A 15662-nucleotide genomic window follows, 5' to 3' on the forward strand; every position below is an offset into this window, starting at 1 on the left:
TAGCACCTGGATGGCCCCGCCCCGGCCAGACCCCGCCCCTGGCTCCGCCCCCGGGCCCAATGGCACGTTCGCCGCGCTGCGCCAGCACCCCCAGCCCTGCCCACCCTGGTCCAGCGGATTACCATCTCCCCGGCCTCGTGCTACTGTGGAGAGTCGTCCCTCGGGCCCAGCTGTCTCCAAGCTAACTAGGGTTTCCACCTGCATTGCCTCGTGTCTTCCACACCAGAATCCCATGGGCTTGGGAGTGGGTAGGGGGAGGGCGCTATCGACTCTTCCCCCTAGGAAACAACCGGTTGGGTCTGAACCCTGAAAACCGGGAATCCAGGTTGGAGGATGAGAGGACTACCCACAAGCTGCCAAATCGACTTCTTGTTTCACACGTTCCAAAGGAGGGTCAGTTCTCCCTCGGGCCAAAGGAGCAGGACCAGGGGCTGGTTTCACTTTGAGGGCGACCTGGACAACATCGGGGAACTCAAGAATAATTTGTCATTTAATAAAGAGGAAACCCCGAAATTCGGAAATTCATTATCTTACTTGAAGGGACGAGATGAGGGCTCTGAAGTGCCCCCATGGTTAGCGTTCATCGAAGTCCCTGGCTCTGGAGCTTTTGAACCGACCCAGATTTCAAAGCTTACGTGTGCTCTGCCTCGCCACTCTGAAACGGGTGCAGGCTTCTGGCTCCCCTCTCAATATAATAAATTTAGTTTATTCGTTTTTAAAATACATTGCTCGAAGCGATGCACTGGATTCACTCCATGAGGGTGTGATTTCAATGTTTTGTGGCTTTACAGATGGAGATGAAGCTGACTTTTCCCAAGCCCAGTTCTGGTAACATCTAATATCCCCTCAGCTGGCTCATTATGACGGCTTCCTGAGGCAGACCTCTTCACAATCAAAAAACTGTGGGTTCTTTTGCAACCACCAGTGTAGTCAATTTAGAAATGATCATCAATGGCTAAAACTATCAGATGAAGGCTATTGAGGAACTAGACATTCACAAGGTCTGGACGTCCCATCCCACAGATTATGAATTAGGAGAAAACTTTTCTTTACACCTTAACCAAAAGCCAAAGTTAGCATCATCAATAATAGGACAAATAGACTTCTGGTATGTCAATGTCATGAAAACAAAAAATTGGAGGAATTTTTGTTTGATTAATTGACTAAAAATTCTGTGTGGGCCAGGTGAGGGGGCTCACGCCTATAATCCTAGCACTCTGGGAGGCCAGGGCGGAAGGATTCCTTGAACTCAGAAGTTATAGACCAGCCTGAGCAAGAGCAAGTCCCCATCTCTACTAAAAACAGAAAAATTAGGTGGCGTTGTGGTAGGTGCCTGTAGTCCCAGCTACTTCAGAGGCTGAGGCAGGAGGACCACCTGAGCCCAGGAGTTTGAGGTTGCAGTGAACTATGATGACACCACTGCACTCACTGTAGCTCCAGCAACAGAGCGAGATTGTCAAAAAAAAAAAAAAAAAACAAAAAAAAAAAACAATGCTGTGTGCATGATTCAAATAATCCTGAATCAAAGTAGTGGGGTACATTTCAGGACAATGGAAGAAATTTTAATATCCCTTATACTGCAAAGTAGTGTTTTATTAATGTTTAGAAACTTCTAGAGTGGGATAGGGGTTGTTTTGTTTTGTTTTGTTTGAGACAGAGTCTTGCTCTGTTCCCGGGGCTAGAGTGCCGTGATGTCAGCCTAGCTCACTGCAACCTCAAACTCCTGGGCTCAAGCGATCCTACTGCCTCAACCTCCCGAGTAGCTGGGACTACAGGCATGCACCACCATGCCGGGCTAATTTTTTCTATGTATTTTTAGTTGCCTGGCTAATTTCTTTCTATTTTTAGTGGAGATGGGGTCTTGCTCTTGCTCAGGCTGGTCTCGAACTCCTGACCTCAAGCGATCCTTCTGCCTCGGCCTCCCAGAGTGCTAGGATTACAGGCGTGAGCCACCATGCTCGGCCAGGATAAGTGTATTTCAATTATGAAGAGAAGGTCCTTATTCTCAGGAGAAACATGTACAGTGGATTGTTATATCTGAAATTTACCTAGAAATAGTCCAGCCCCCTTTCTTCCAAACCTCAGCATTATATATATGTATACATTGTGTGTGTGTGTGTGTGTGTGTGTGTGAAGAGAGCCAATATGGCAAATATCAACAGTTGGTTCTAGAGCTTTTCTTTTCTTTTCTTTTTCTTTAATTTTACACCAAACCAGAACAGTTCTAGATCAAGGACAAAATTCTTTCTATATTTTTTCAATGTTTCTGTAGTCTTGAATTTTTAATAAAAGGGAGAAGAAGAAATATTATGGTGTGTCAGGTAGCTAATCAAAAGAAAATATTCTTTCCTTTGTATCTTTCTCTTCCTTCCTTCTCTCCCTTCCTCCCTTTCTCCCTCTTCCCCATTATTCTGTCAGCCCTGTGAAGGCAGGGACCCAGGTCTGATTTCACCGTCACTGTATCCCCAGTGGGTCACAGGCTGGCACACAGTGGGTGCTCAATACATATGAGGTTGTCTGGAATGAGCGGCCCAAGGGTCTTTGCTGGTGGCATGAGGGTGTCTTCCATCATTTCTGCACACTGGAGGATTAGGGCATCCCTGGAGGCAGGACATGGCGGCCCAGGTCTCTAGGTCCAGCCCCCACCCCTCTTTGCTAGTATCTGAGCCCAGACAGGGACAGGGGCATGTGGGGGGTCCTACAGTAAGTAGGGTGGGGGCAGGCGCAGGTGCCCAGGTGCCACTCTGGGCCCTGGGCTGGCTAGCACCATGGAGGATGCCGGATCCCTGCCTGAGCCCCCCATGTAGTCTCCGCTTCCTGGGGGCCACCAGGGAATAGGCTCCAGGCCAGCTAAGGGATGGCAAAAGGGGCTCATTATCTCATCAGGCAGCGCAGCCATTGGCTGAAGGCTTCTGGTGGCAGGAGCTGGGCCCTAGCTCCCCAAGACCCAGGAGAGGGTTGCAGGGGCCAGCAAGGAAGACCTTGTGTGAGGAGGGAAAAGGGCAAGAGGGGGGAAAGCACGTGAATTGGGGAATTTGCAGTATCTGCAGGGCTGTGAATGCATCTTAGAAGCATGTCTCCCCTATTCCTTCCGTGTTACCCCGCCACTAGGTTTCCCTCGCCTGACCACAGAGAGGCCAAGCTTGGGGTGGGGAGGCATGAGCAGAAGGGGAATGAGAGGGTCCCCTCCCCCCAGCTAAATTAGGAGCCCCCATCCTTCTAAGGGCTCCTTTATTAACCAGCTCCCCCCATACACACACACAGTGTGCCCAAGGCAGTATGGACAGAAGTCCCCACCCTCAGTCAAAACACACCTCCGTTTGCCTAACTGTGCCTGAGACACACCATTCACCCCACAGAATTTCAGGGCACACATCCAGGCCATAGACATTCTTGGAGCACCTGCAGGTTATGGGGGGAGGCTCCACCTCTCTGACCCTGAGTTTCCTCTCAGTTTCCCACTGTGTGAAATCAGGTTGATAGAAATCCTGACATTCCTGACTGCTGTGAAGATCCATTCAGTTAGGGAACACTGGGATACAGTGGTGACCAAGGGAGGACTTGACTCAGCTTTTTGTGCCATAAGGTCTGGTGGGGAAAACAAAGACAAATGGATACAGTGTATCATTTCAGAAGGCCACAAATGCAAAATAAAAAAAAAGAAGAAAATAAAAGCAAGGGGATGAGGTGGAGAGTTGGATGCTACTTCACACCAACAATCAAGGAGAGCTAGCCTGAGGTGATGTTTAGGCAGAAAAAAAGAAGCTGTGAGAAAAACTGGGAGACGAGAGTTCCTTGTGGAGGAGAACCAGCCTGTGCAAAAACCCTGAGGTAGAACCGAGCCTGGTGTGTAGGAGGAACAGTGAAGAGGCCAGTGTTGCTGGAGCGGAATGAGCCAAGGAGAGAGAGGAGGTGAGGATGGGGAGAAGATAGGAACAGGTCATGCACGGCTTTAAAAATTTTTTTCTGGGGGAAAAAATGCAACATATCTTGTATCTCGCAGTGAGGACTTATCACACTTTCTAAACCCTCCCCTCCCCCATTTCAATACCGTATTTAAAGAAACACAGAGAGGGGCACTGGAGTTGTCTCCAACTTAAGGGTATTGGAGACATACCTATATAACTGTACAAACTTCTTTCTTTAGGTAAACAACCAGGACTTAAACTGCTGGCTCAGAAAGTATGACCATCAAAAAAATTGAATAGAAATGACCAACAGCTCTTCTAAAGAACTCATTTAGGGTTACATCAGCACAAGTATGTCACATCAGCCATTTAAGCATCCAGTTTCCTCATTGGTAGCAATTTTTCTCAATTATGTTTGCCTTGCCACTGGGATAATTTTTCATTTACATATTTTGAATCTAGAAACAGATACACAAATTGCTGGCTGGGAGTACTAGTTGAAGGGTGGCCTAATTTACTAAAAGGAATGAGATTCCCTCTCCCTCTTTTCCCCTCAAAAAATGGTGCCATCGTCTACTCCTTCATGTTTGCTCTTAATTTTATGTTGTATGCAGCAATTGTTTACATATTTCAAGGCAAGCCTTTAGATTGTGAGCCTGGCCCCGAACACTGAAAAATTTACTCTCAATCTCAGCTATTACCCGCCTGCAGCTACTATTTTATTTGAAGTGGCTGAGAACCCCACCCACAGGCTGCAGTGCCATTACACCCACCTTAGCCTCCTTTCCCACTCTGAGTGCTTTAGGCTGCTGGATGGCAGTAGGCGAAATTGTGGGCGGTCTGCTGGGAGCACCTGGATCGCCCCCACTCTGGGCCTCAGAGGCCAAGCAGGTAAACACCAGATGCGCCAGACCAGAGGTGCCAAAGGCTGATGAAGCACCAGGAGCTGGCCCGTGGGCGCCCTTGAGGACTTTCTAGAGACCTGCCGCTGGACCTAGTCAGCTTCATCTGGACCAGGATCCAAAGGCTTCCAACCACCCCAACACTAGCTGTGGCAGTGTGGGTTCAAGGTGACGCCAGAGCGGTGGCTGGGTTCAGCCCCCAGGGGTTCACGCCCTCCAATCCCGGGGTCACAGAGAGGCCTTTTGTCTGGACCACCAGCTAGGAATGGCTGCAGGACGCCTCTGCCTTGTCCGTGGTGCCCCTCGCCCAGGGACTGAACTGAGAGAAAGGTACAGAATTGGCCAGTCACGGTGGCTCAAGCCTGTAATCCTAGCACCCTGGGAGGCCTAGGCAGGAGGATTGCTTGAGTTTAGAAGTTCTGTTAGGTAGATATGAGGGATTCCCGGTCTCCTAGGGACAAAAGTGGGTGCTGTTGCCCCATCTTGGTCCTGCCTCACCCTAATTCCTCATACCTGGGGGAGGAGGGAATACTCTATGAATCCACCAATCAGAACTTGGCACACCAGCTGCAAAAGAATGCAGAGGACTCTCTAGCCCACCGGTCAACCAGCATGGGTATCATAAAGTCCTGAAAGTGACCTACCCTCATGCGCAGTTAAGGCTTAGGTCATGTGACTCCCAACTGTCCAATCAAAGTGGTTCCATGGTGACCTCTGAACCAGGAGGGAGGTCCCTATATGGGCACTAAAAAATAAGAGGCAGAGGATAGCCTGTCTCTCTTTGCGTCCTTCCTTTCGCTCTTCCTTAGCTGCAACAATGGGTCCGGTTGTGATTTGTGGCATATGTACCATGCTCTGTAAACCTATATCTTGCTCTTCCCTGTAATCCTATCTTTCTCTTAGTAAACCTCATTTTTGTGCTTGTCTAACTTTGGCATGTCTGGTCAGTCTTTGGGTATGAGCGCGCCAAGAATAGAAATTTCAGATTGAAACTTGACAGTTTGAGATCAGCATGAGCCAGAGCCAGACCCGTCTCTACTAAACATGGAAAAATTAGCCGGGTGTCCTGGTGCGCACCTGTAGTCCCAGCAACTCGGGAGACTGAGGCAAGAAGATCACTTGAGCCCAGGAGTTTGAGGTTGCAGTGAGCTACGACGATGGCACTACACTCTAGCCAGGGCGACAGAGTGAGACTGTCTCAAAAAAAAAACAAACAAAAAAAACCGAAGCTACAGAATTTGAGGGGATGCTGCAAATACGAAAGGCCGTCCTGACAACACTCACGCAACCCCTAGCCTTTTTCTCAGGAAAAGGATGCCGTCAAAGGCAACATTGGCTTTGTGGCCAGGAAGCCCCTGCCAGGCACTGGGCGCACGATTTCACTGGGGTTTCACAGAAGTGATTTCCCACGCCTAGCTCAGTCACAGCAGCCCAGATACCCTTGACAGGTCCATCTTCCCCTATCCCCTCTCTCCATGCGCTAAGACCATCTCGTGTCTCCAAGGGTTGCGTTGCCAGGTTGAGCCAGCGGGCGCTGGTAAACTCTGCGTCCTGCGCCTCCGTTACGGCGGGAAAGCGGGTGAAAATCCCGGTGACCTGCGTGCTTGCGTTTAGAAACACAACCACAAGTACCAGAGCCGACCTTTTGTCCATCCGTTCGGTCTCTTTGGCTACAATCAAGAAGTCTCCACACAGATGTGGAGAAATTAACTGCTTTATCAGAACCATTTTAAACTCAATCGCCATTCTAGCAGTTTTCTCCCATCTCCAGGTGCACTTCTAGTGCACTCACGGCTTCCTCCAGTGCCCGCACTTTGTCGCTCATAAGGAGACCAAAGCACTGGGGGAGCACAGGCCCCCAAGATCTGGCCAGGGAACCCACTACTCTAGATTAGGGAAGAGCGACCGCACTAAAAGCAAATTCCTACGACCCCGCCAGGGTGGCTGCGTCTGGAAGTGCTCCCATTAGGGGACAGTGTTCGGCCATTGCCGGAGCTGAGACTCTTGGGCTGGCAGGAGCAGCGGGGTTAAGGAGCGGAGAGAAGTCCCCAATCTGCCAGCCCTCACCTCGGAAGCGGCCATCGCGGTACCTTCCTGCTGTGACCTGCAGCAGCCACTCCGCCCACTTCCTGTGCCTTGGGCGGTCGGCGATGGCGACCTCGGCACACCCGGCATCACTCAGCGAGCCTGCTACTTTCAAGTCCAAAAACACCTCTTTTACCACCCCACCCCCACCCCCGACACACACAGAGCCACAGGACAATGCCCAGACATGGGAAGGGTGGAGGCAGGGCCAAGAGCTGGGCGGGCCCCCTTACTGCCGCATGTCCCCCTAGGGTGCCGGAGCGAGGAAGGTCGCTGGTCTGGGTTAGACCGTGCGGAATGGAGCCAGCTAAGCCAGGTCCTAAGAACAGCGTGGAATTCCAGGAAGGACCGCGGCAAGGGGCGCATACTTGAGGCCCACTGCTAAGGTGGAACAACAAGGAGGCCCCAGCAGGACTCGCTCTACCTAGGGAAGATGGGCTCCGAAGACACTTTTAATGTGCGTAACCAGGAGACTCAGCAAAATGTACCGGCTGCAGCCACCATCAGGCTCGCGGAGTTCCTCTACGCAGGAGCCCGGGAGGCCGATCCGCTTCCAACCAAAGTGCACTGCCATTTCAGCTTGCAGCTCCTTAGGTCTGGCCAGGCCCCGGGACGGTGATCAGATAAAAGGCAAACTTTTCGCATAGCTCAGGGAAAACCTAGGACTGCCTGAGACCCAGGACTAGAAGGCCGAAGTTTCAGAGTGAACTGGGCCCCTTCCCCGGAAGTCTAGCCTGACCGGACACTCCAACCCCAAGACTTGTTTTGTTGTTTTTTTTTTTTTTTTTGAGACAGAGTCTCACTCTGTTGCCCGGGCTACAGTGCCAGGTCATCAGCCTAGCTCACACACCTCAAACACCTGGGCTTAAGCAATCCTTCTGCCTCGGCCTCCCGAGTAGCTGGGACTACAGGCACGTGCCACCATGCCCAGCTAATTTTTTCTACATATTTTTAGTTGTCCAGCTAATTTCTTTCTGGTTTTGGTAGAGACCGGGGGGGGGGGGGGGTCGTCTCATCCTTGCTGAGGCTGGTTTCAAACTCCAGACCTCGAGCGATCCTACCTCCTCCACCTCCCAGAGTGCTAGGATTACAGGCATGAGCCACCACACCCGGCCAAGACCTTGTCTCTTAAAAAAATAAATTTTTAAAATGCAGGTTCAGTAGGTCTGGGGCAGGCCTAGGATTCTGCATTTTTAACAGCTTCCCAGGTGATGCTGATACTGGTAGTTAATGTATCACACTTTGGGGTAGCAAGGTTATAGATAGCTCAACTATCTACCTACCTCAAGATCTGGAAGGCAAAAACCAGTAGTCAGAAAGTGTGGGGCAATTAGCAAATTTTTTATAAAGCACTCCCTCAAGCTCTGTATAATAACGCATGCTGTTTTAACATCCTGGGCCCGATACCTGTAATCCTGTAAATAGCCTGCTCACCCCTGACCTTACCAGGTCCCTTCTCCTAGTCCTCAAATAAAAAGGGCAGCCATTTTTTATTACCACCAGTCAACTGAAATTCAGGGATGTGGTCCCCAGAACTGCTAGAATTCTAATTTTTATGTGAAATATCCCATTTTTATAATGTTGGCACTTGATTCAAAAGTTAAAAGAAAAAAGATGGTGTGGGCTTCACCAGGCCTGTGGAAACCAGTTATCAACTTCCAGAGTGTTGCCTCTTCCTGGTCTGCTGATATCTTTAGCCTCCAGAAAATAGTGTGCTTCCAAAGGGTTGTGAGGCCAAGTCCGCAATTCCTATCAAAATGCCAGCAAGATGTTTTGTAGGTGCAGATTAGATTATTTTAAAATGTATATGGGAAGGCAAAGGAATTAGAATAGCTAAAACAATTCTGAAAAAGAATTATCGGTCTGGAGCCGGGTGCAGTGGCTCACGCCTGTAATCCTAGCACTCTGGGAGGCCGAAGCGGGAAGATCACTCGAGGTCTGGAGTTCAAGACCAGCCTGAGCAAGAGCGAGACACCCCCCCCCCCCCACTAAAAAATAGAAAGAAATTATCTGGACAACTAAAAATATATAGAAAAAATTAGCCGGGCATGGTGGCGCCTGCCTGTAGTCCCAGCTACTCGGGAGGCTGAGGCAGAAAGATTGCTTAAGCCCAGGTGTTTGAGGTGTGTGAGCTAGGCTGATGACCTGGCACTGTAGCCCAGGCAACAGAGTGAGACTCTGTCTCAAAAAAAAAAAAAAAAAAAAGGAATTATCGGTCTGCTTACTTTTAAGACTTACATAGCTATATGGCTGGTCCGAGTGCAGTGGTGTTTACAACCTGTTACAGTTTCCTTTGTTTCTTCTCCACTCCCACTGCTTCACTTTACTAGCCTTTAACAAAAAATAAAAATAAAAAAATTTTAAGGCTCGGCCTGGTGGCTCACGTCTGTAATCCTAGCACTCTGGGAAGTGGAGGCGGGTGGATCGTTTGAGCACAGGAGTTCGAGACCAGCCTGAGCAAGAGCAAGACCCCGTCTCTACTAAAAAAATAGAAAGGAATTAGCTAGACAACTAAAAATATATAGAAAAAATTAGCCGGGCATGGTGGCGCTTCCCTGTAGTCCCAGCTACTTGGGAGGGTAAGGCAGTGGGATCGCTTGAGCCCAGGAGTTTGAGGTTGCTGTGAGCTAGGTTGATGACACGGCACTCTAGCCTGGGCAACAGAGTGAGACTCTGTCTAAAAATAAAAAGAAAGAAAATGATAGGAATATAATACTACAGCTAGAAAACAGACAGCTATGAAGTTTCCAAGTCAATTTCTATACTCTAAACCATCTTTCTCTTGGTTCCATGAAAAAAAAAATTTACTTCAAAATATAAAAAATCTTTATTTGTTGGTTGCCTGCTGCTTTTAAGCTCCACCTATAAAAAATATTTCTCCTTTCAATAAACCCAACATATAAGACACCACCTCCTATTGCCACAATTACTTTTAATGCTTCCACTTCATATTTCAGTCTTTGGTTATCAACTTGTAAGTCTCCGCTTCTCTGTTCAGCCTGTACTAATTGTGCCTCCAACAATGCTTCTAATTCTCTCCTTCCTTCCTGGAAATTAACTAGTTCATCCTGATCTACCTGGAGGCGAATCAGAAACAAAGTGGGAAAGATTAGTTATAGTACGAACTACAAGGATCATCTTGAAGATAATTGTATCTCCATTCACTAATTTTTGCCTGAATGCTATTGCTACTACTTTAAAACTTACTAAAATTTTTTTTTAAGTTATGGGAGGCACACAGCCTAAGATCCTTCACCAGAAAAAGCTGTGGTGATCTAGGATGATGGGGCTGAAAAGCAAGTGGTTTAGATTGGAGCAATTAAGACATCAGGAGCAGAAAGACAAATACTGCATGATTCTGAAACTGCCCATATTAAAATAATGTAGAGTCACAGGTATAAATAGTAATCAAACACTGATTTTTATAAAAGTATAGATATAGCCAGAAGTTAACCAGCCATTATTCCCTAACTTCCTTGCTGCAGTAATTGATTACTGCTTAATGGCACTATCCTCCCTGATAGGTGCAAGATTTGTGACTCTCCTCCACTACTTCTATAATAATATTGTTGTCATAAATCCTAGGACTTGTGATTCTATAGGTAACATTGCTGCCTTAAATCTTAAAATTGGTCTTTGAGTTATTTTTCAGACTCTGTGTTCGGAAGACCTACTGATGCCAAACAGACTTGTGGATAGGTATGGGAAGGGATTCAACAGCCCTGAAACTCCCTAACGAGGAAACCTCCCAACTGAGAAGATAATTTCTGCATCCCAACCCTATGAGCTCATCCCCCACCAATCAGCAGACCTAATTCCCTAGCCCTTTGCCTGCCAAACTATCTTTAAAAACTCTTTCTTCCAAATTCTGGGGGAGATGGATTTGAGAAATTACTCCCATCTCCTTGCAAGGCACCTGTGATAATAAAACTCTTTCTCTGCTATAACCCCTGCTGTCTCAGTGTATTGGCTTCCTCTTTTTTTTTTTTTTTTTTTTAAGGGTGAGGACCGGAAAACCTCCTAGACAAATTCTGAAAGAGCTGGAACACTATATTGGCTTCCTCTTGAGCAGTGGACAATGAACTTGGCTGGGCTGTAACAATTTCACTTATACGAAGTATCTAAAATAATAAATTCATAAGCAAAAAGTAGAACGGTGGTTGCCAGGGGCTAGGGTGCAGGGGATATGGGGAGTTAGTAATCAATGGGCATAAACGTTCAGTTAAACAAGAAGAATAGGTTCTAGAGAGCTTCTGTATGACATTGTACCTATAGTTAACAATACTATATGTGCAGTTAAACGTGTTAAGAGGTTAGATCTCATGTTAAGTGTTCTTACCAAAATAAACTAAAAATTTAAAAATAAAATCAAATCATGAATTTAAAAAAACTGCAGAAGCAATACTGTCAAGAAGATGAAATCATGCATTGCTTGATGTACTTGAAAGTACTAAGGAAAAATTTACACAGTTGGGGAGAGTTTGGAGGTAAAGGAAGAATATAAGGAAAAATGAGGCTGGGCACGGTGGCTCACGCCTATAATCCTGGCACTCTGGGAGGCCGAGGCGGGTTGATCGCTCGAGGTCAGGAGTTCGAGACCAGCCTGAGCAAGAGTGAGACCCAGTCTCTACTAAAAATAGAAAGAAATTATATGGACAGCTAAAAATATATATAGAAAAATTAGCCAGGCATGGTGGCACATGCCTGTAGTCCCAGCTACTTGGGAGGCTGAAGCAGGAGGATTGCTTGAGCCCAGGAGTTTGAGGTTGCTGTGAGCTAGGCTGATGGCACGGCACTCTAGCCTGGGCAACAGAGTGACACTCTGTCTAAAGAAAAAAAAAAAAAAAAAAAGGAAAAATGAGCATTTGAACAAGAAAGCCATTAGTAACATCAAGAAAAACTAAACATTGGCAAGGAAAGAAATCATAGTAAAGTATGTGTAGTTATGAATAGTTTACAAAGTGATAATAGTGTAAACATTAAATATTGATCTAACAAAATCATATTATTGGATTGAGAGGATACCAGATCTGATGTGTGTAGGTGATTCACAGCTTACCTGAACTGGGAGGAGAGTGACAGATAGTGGTGTATTTTTTTTTTTAACCCCAGAATTCTTAGCTTAGTTTCTGTGTACCTGAACACATTGACTGCCACACTAGAAAAAAATTTTTTTTCCCTGGGAACACGGTGTTTTATTACAAAAATAGAATAAAAACTTGAAAAACAAAATGATCCTTTCTAATTTAATGAAAATTTTGTTATTTTTTATTGTTTTCTGTGCATGAGTTATATGCAAGTCACGTGGTGCTAGAATCAATATTTACACTGCACACCAATTGAGTTGTATGTGACTCACAACATATTTTTTCAATTTGTTTCGGAGAATTGAGTCTTCATATGGTTCACGAGGCCCCAGAGCATGAGTTAAATAAAAACTCATCACTCTGCATGCGTTTTCTCTGTACTTATATTTAGGATAATCTTTATGGTTCTACTTCATGTAATGTACGATTTTATATAATTCTTAAATGTTTTTAATGTATCTGTGCACTATATATAGAGAAATGTTACTGTCTGACTGTAACATGCGTAATGCGTATGGGGAAGGGGGCAGGGGAAGGTTGTATATGCTATTTATAACTTCTGTACAATAAGACCAGCTGGAGGTACCATTGTGCTGGTGTGATCTGCTAAAGAATACTTAAGAAAATTAATACAAATGATTAGTATTCAATTAGCCAGGCATGGTGGCACATGCCTAGAGTCCCAGCTACTTGGAAGGCTGAGGCAGGATTGCTTGAGCCCAGGAGTTTGAGATTATAGTGAGCTATGATGATGCCACTGCACTCCAGCCAGGGTGACAAAGCAAGATGGTGTCAATCAATCAATCAATTGTATTCAAACAAAGTAAGATATGATGTTGAATGGAGATTGGCCTGGTTGTTTTCCTAATATTGTAGCACCTGAATACCAGGACAGCTTTGTACAGCACTTAGTCACTCTAGTGATAAATGGGGAAATTTACACACCCATCAGTAGTCTATAGCTAGCTCCCAATTCCCTGTAGAACCAGTAATACTGTCTCATCTGCTTATAAGCTTTAGATTTGTCTATTAAGATGCAAAATGGAAACCATTCCTGGTTTTACCTTCAAAGCTGAGTAACATGTTGGTTTAGTCTTGTTTCTTTTCCAATCTTCTTTTTTAAACCAGTTTAAGGAAACTCCAAAGACTTCCCGCCTCTGATTACATATATGTTCTTGTTTATATCATTAGTGACAACATGCTAATGATGACACATAGCTCTAAGAGCAATTCTGGGAGAATTAAAGGAAGAATGATATAACCTGTAATCTGGGTGGTAGTGGTTACGTCAAACTGCCTTCACCTTTTTCTCTGATCTTTAAGGACAAACACAAGAGGCCTCCCTAGTTTACAAGTCAGAATCATTTGTAGACTATTTAAATGCCTTCATCTTTATTCTTGTTTTGATACATTGCTTATGACTACATAGTTTAAGTACAGAATAAAGTTAAAGTGAATGCCTCCAACTCAATTGGCCAAATAGTTTACAGAGTCTTGACTTGTTTAGACCATAAAAATCTTTACACCATACTACTAGGATTCTTTTGAATTAAATTAAACTATATTAAAACAAGTGTATAACAAAACTAACAAGATTAAATATCCAGCCAGTAAAATATTTTTTAAGGCAAATAAAGATGATTAGCTCACCTTTAGATGACAATCAGGAAAGATGACAATGATGTCTCGTGATATAAAAAATACTAAAGATATCAAAAATAAGGGACAGTATCACCAAAATATTATAATAATATAGAGCACAGCATTTACTTTTTTCTGGAAAAAATAGTGGTGAATATTAGGCATCTTATTAAAAGAAAAAAAAACCTTTTTAGAAAGCAAGCAGAATTGTTATTGGGAGAAAATCAAGCTTTAGATTAAAAAAAAAGTATCTCAAGGAGTATTTCAATCCTTTTCCCATAAATAAAAGTACACTTTTCTTGTTGGCAGAAAAATGAAAATTAGCAACTTCTATCATATAGAATATATAGTCAGTTAGTATACAGAATATATTATCAGACAAGACAGGAGGCATAAAAGTTACTGTTGCTCATAATTTTAGGCTAAAAATGGATATAATTATATCCATTTTAAAATAATTATATCCATTTTAAAACTACTTAAGTAAAATATATTCTGAATGCAATTTTTTTGACCTCTTGGTATCACTGCTTTCTCCTATACAAGAAATTTAAGTTACTATTTTGGGCAGGTGAAGTGTAAATGTTAATGGCAAGAGAAGTTATGAGTTGAACAATTCTGTCTCATATTATTTCCCAAATAAAATACTGCCATGGCTGGAGTATTTGAAGAACTAATTGAGTCTGTGTCTGGCTAGAAGACAAACATTTTTACGTGAATAGTATCTCAAGGGTATGTAAAGTTACAGAATTCCTGCTAAGCAGATTAAATTTTTCAAACCAAGGAAAAAATTCCTGCAGCAGTTATTCCCTATCTTGACGGCTTCAATCATTCAGATCAACAAACATACTGCTATTCTGGGGAGAGTCTTCTACCCATAGCCTGAAGAAAATGGGCATAGCCTTTAAGTAAGTTATCACCTATCCTGAGGATGTGATATATTGAATAGAAATGGATGTAAATAAAATTCAGATCTCGAGAAAAAAAAAAAAAAAAAAAAAAAAAACTCAGATGGCAGTTAATGTGTGAAAGACTATTTGGAGGATTATCTAAAAAATTCATGTTTCATTTCCTAAAACTGTAAAAAACCAAACCCTTAGTCCTTACTTAAGCTTTCAGGGTTTACTTTTGATCTTATTCTATTTGTAAATCTAGAAAGTTTTAACAATTTCTTTCAATGGCCTCTGAATGATCAAAGTTCTCGCTGACAAATATCAACTACCCTCATACATGGTAAAAAGCATTGCAAAGTACTTTAATTTAGTCTGAATTAACAAATAAGAATTTCCCAACTACTAAATAATTCCTATAAATCAAATAAATTCAACTTATTAATGTTGATTTGGTGAACATGAAGTTCTCTTCAATGTTCCAATACTGAATACAAATTAAGATTTTATCTTAAAATCACACATCTAAATCAATTACTTATCTATTTCTAAATGAAATTACATGACTGTCTAATATGCCAAATTATCTAAAATATTATAGAAACATAAAATACCATGTATGTAGATTCTTTTCTTTTTTGCCACTTTGAAACACAATTGAAGTACAATAAACTGCTTATATTAAAAGGTGTACAATTTCATCAATTTTGACACATGCAGACACATTACTGAAACCATCACTGTAATAAAGATAATGCACATTTCCATCACCCTCAAGAGTTTCCTAGTGCCTCTTTCCAATCCATACCTCCCTTCATCCCCAGCCTCAGGCAATCTCTCCTCCTGGCTTTCTGTTACTATAGATTAGTCTGCACATTCTAGGATTTTACATAAATGACAGATTCCTTTTTTATACGATTAGTAATACCATGGTTTTAATTCTCTTAAATTTTCTATAGCCAATTCTGAAACTTCAAGGGAGTTAAAATTCACACACATAGATACACACATAGAGTAACAACTCTAGAACTGCAAGTATCCTGTTACGCCAACTAAGGAACAATAATACCTACCTAAATCATTTTGGTATAAGAAACAGATTTCAGACCAGAGATTTTCATTGGAATACTTCCTGGATTAAATTCTAGT

The 15662-nt window shown here is 43.9% G+C and overlaps 1 pseudogene; it reads right to left on the bottom strand.

Moving 5' to 3' along the window:
* Nucleotides 1-10892: 10892 nt before the first annotated feature.
* LOC138396173 (U7 small nuclear RNA) lies at nucleotides 10893-10946 on the bottom strand (annotated as a pseudogene).
* Nucleotides 10947-15662: the final 4716 nt, after the last annotated feature.

This window comes from Eulemur rufifrons, chromosome 15, assembly GCF_041146395.1.
Source record: "Eulemur rufifrons isolate Redbay chromosome 15, OSU_ERuf_1, whole genome shotgun sequence".
Taxonomy (NCBI): Eukaryota; Metazoa; Chordata; class Mammalia; order Primates; family Lemuridae; genus Eulemur; species Eulemur rufifrons.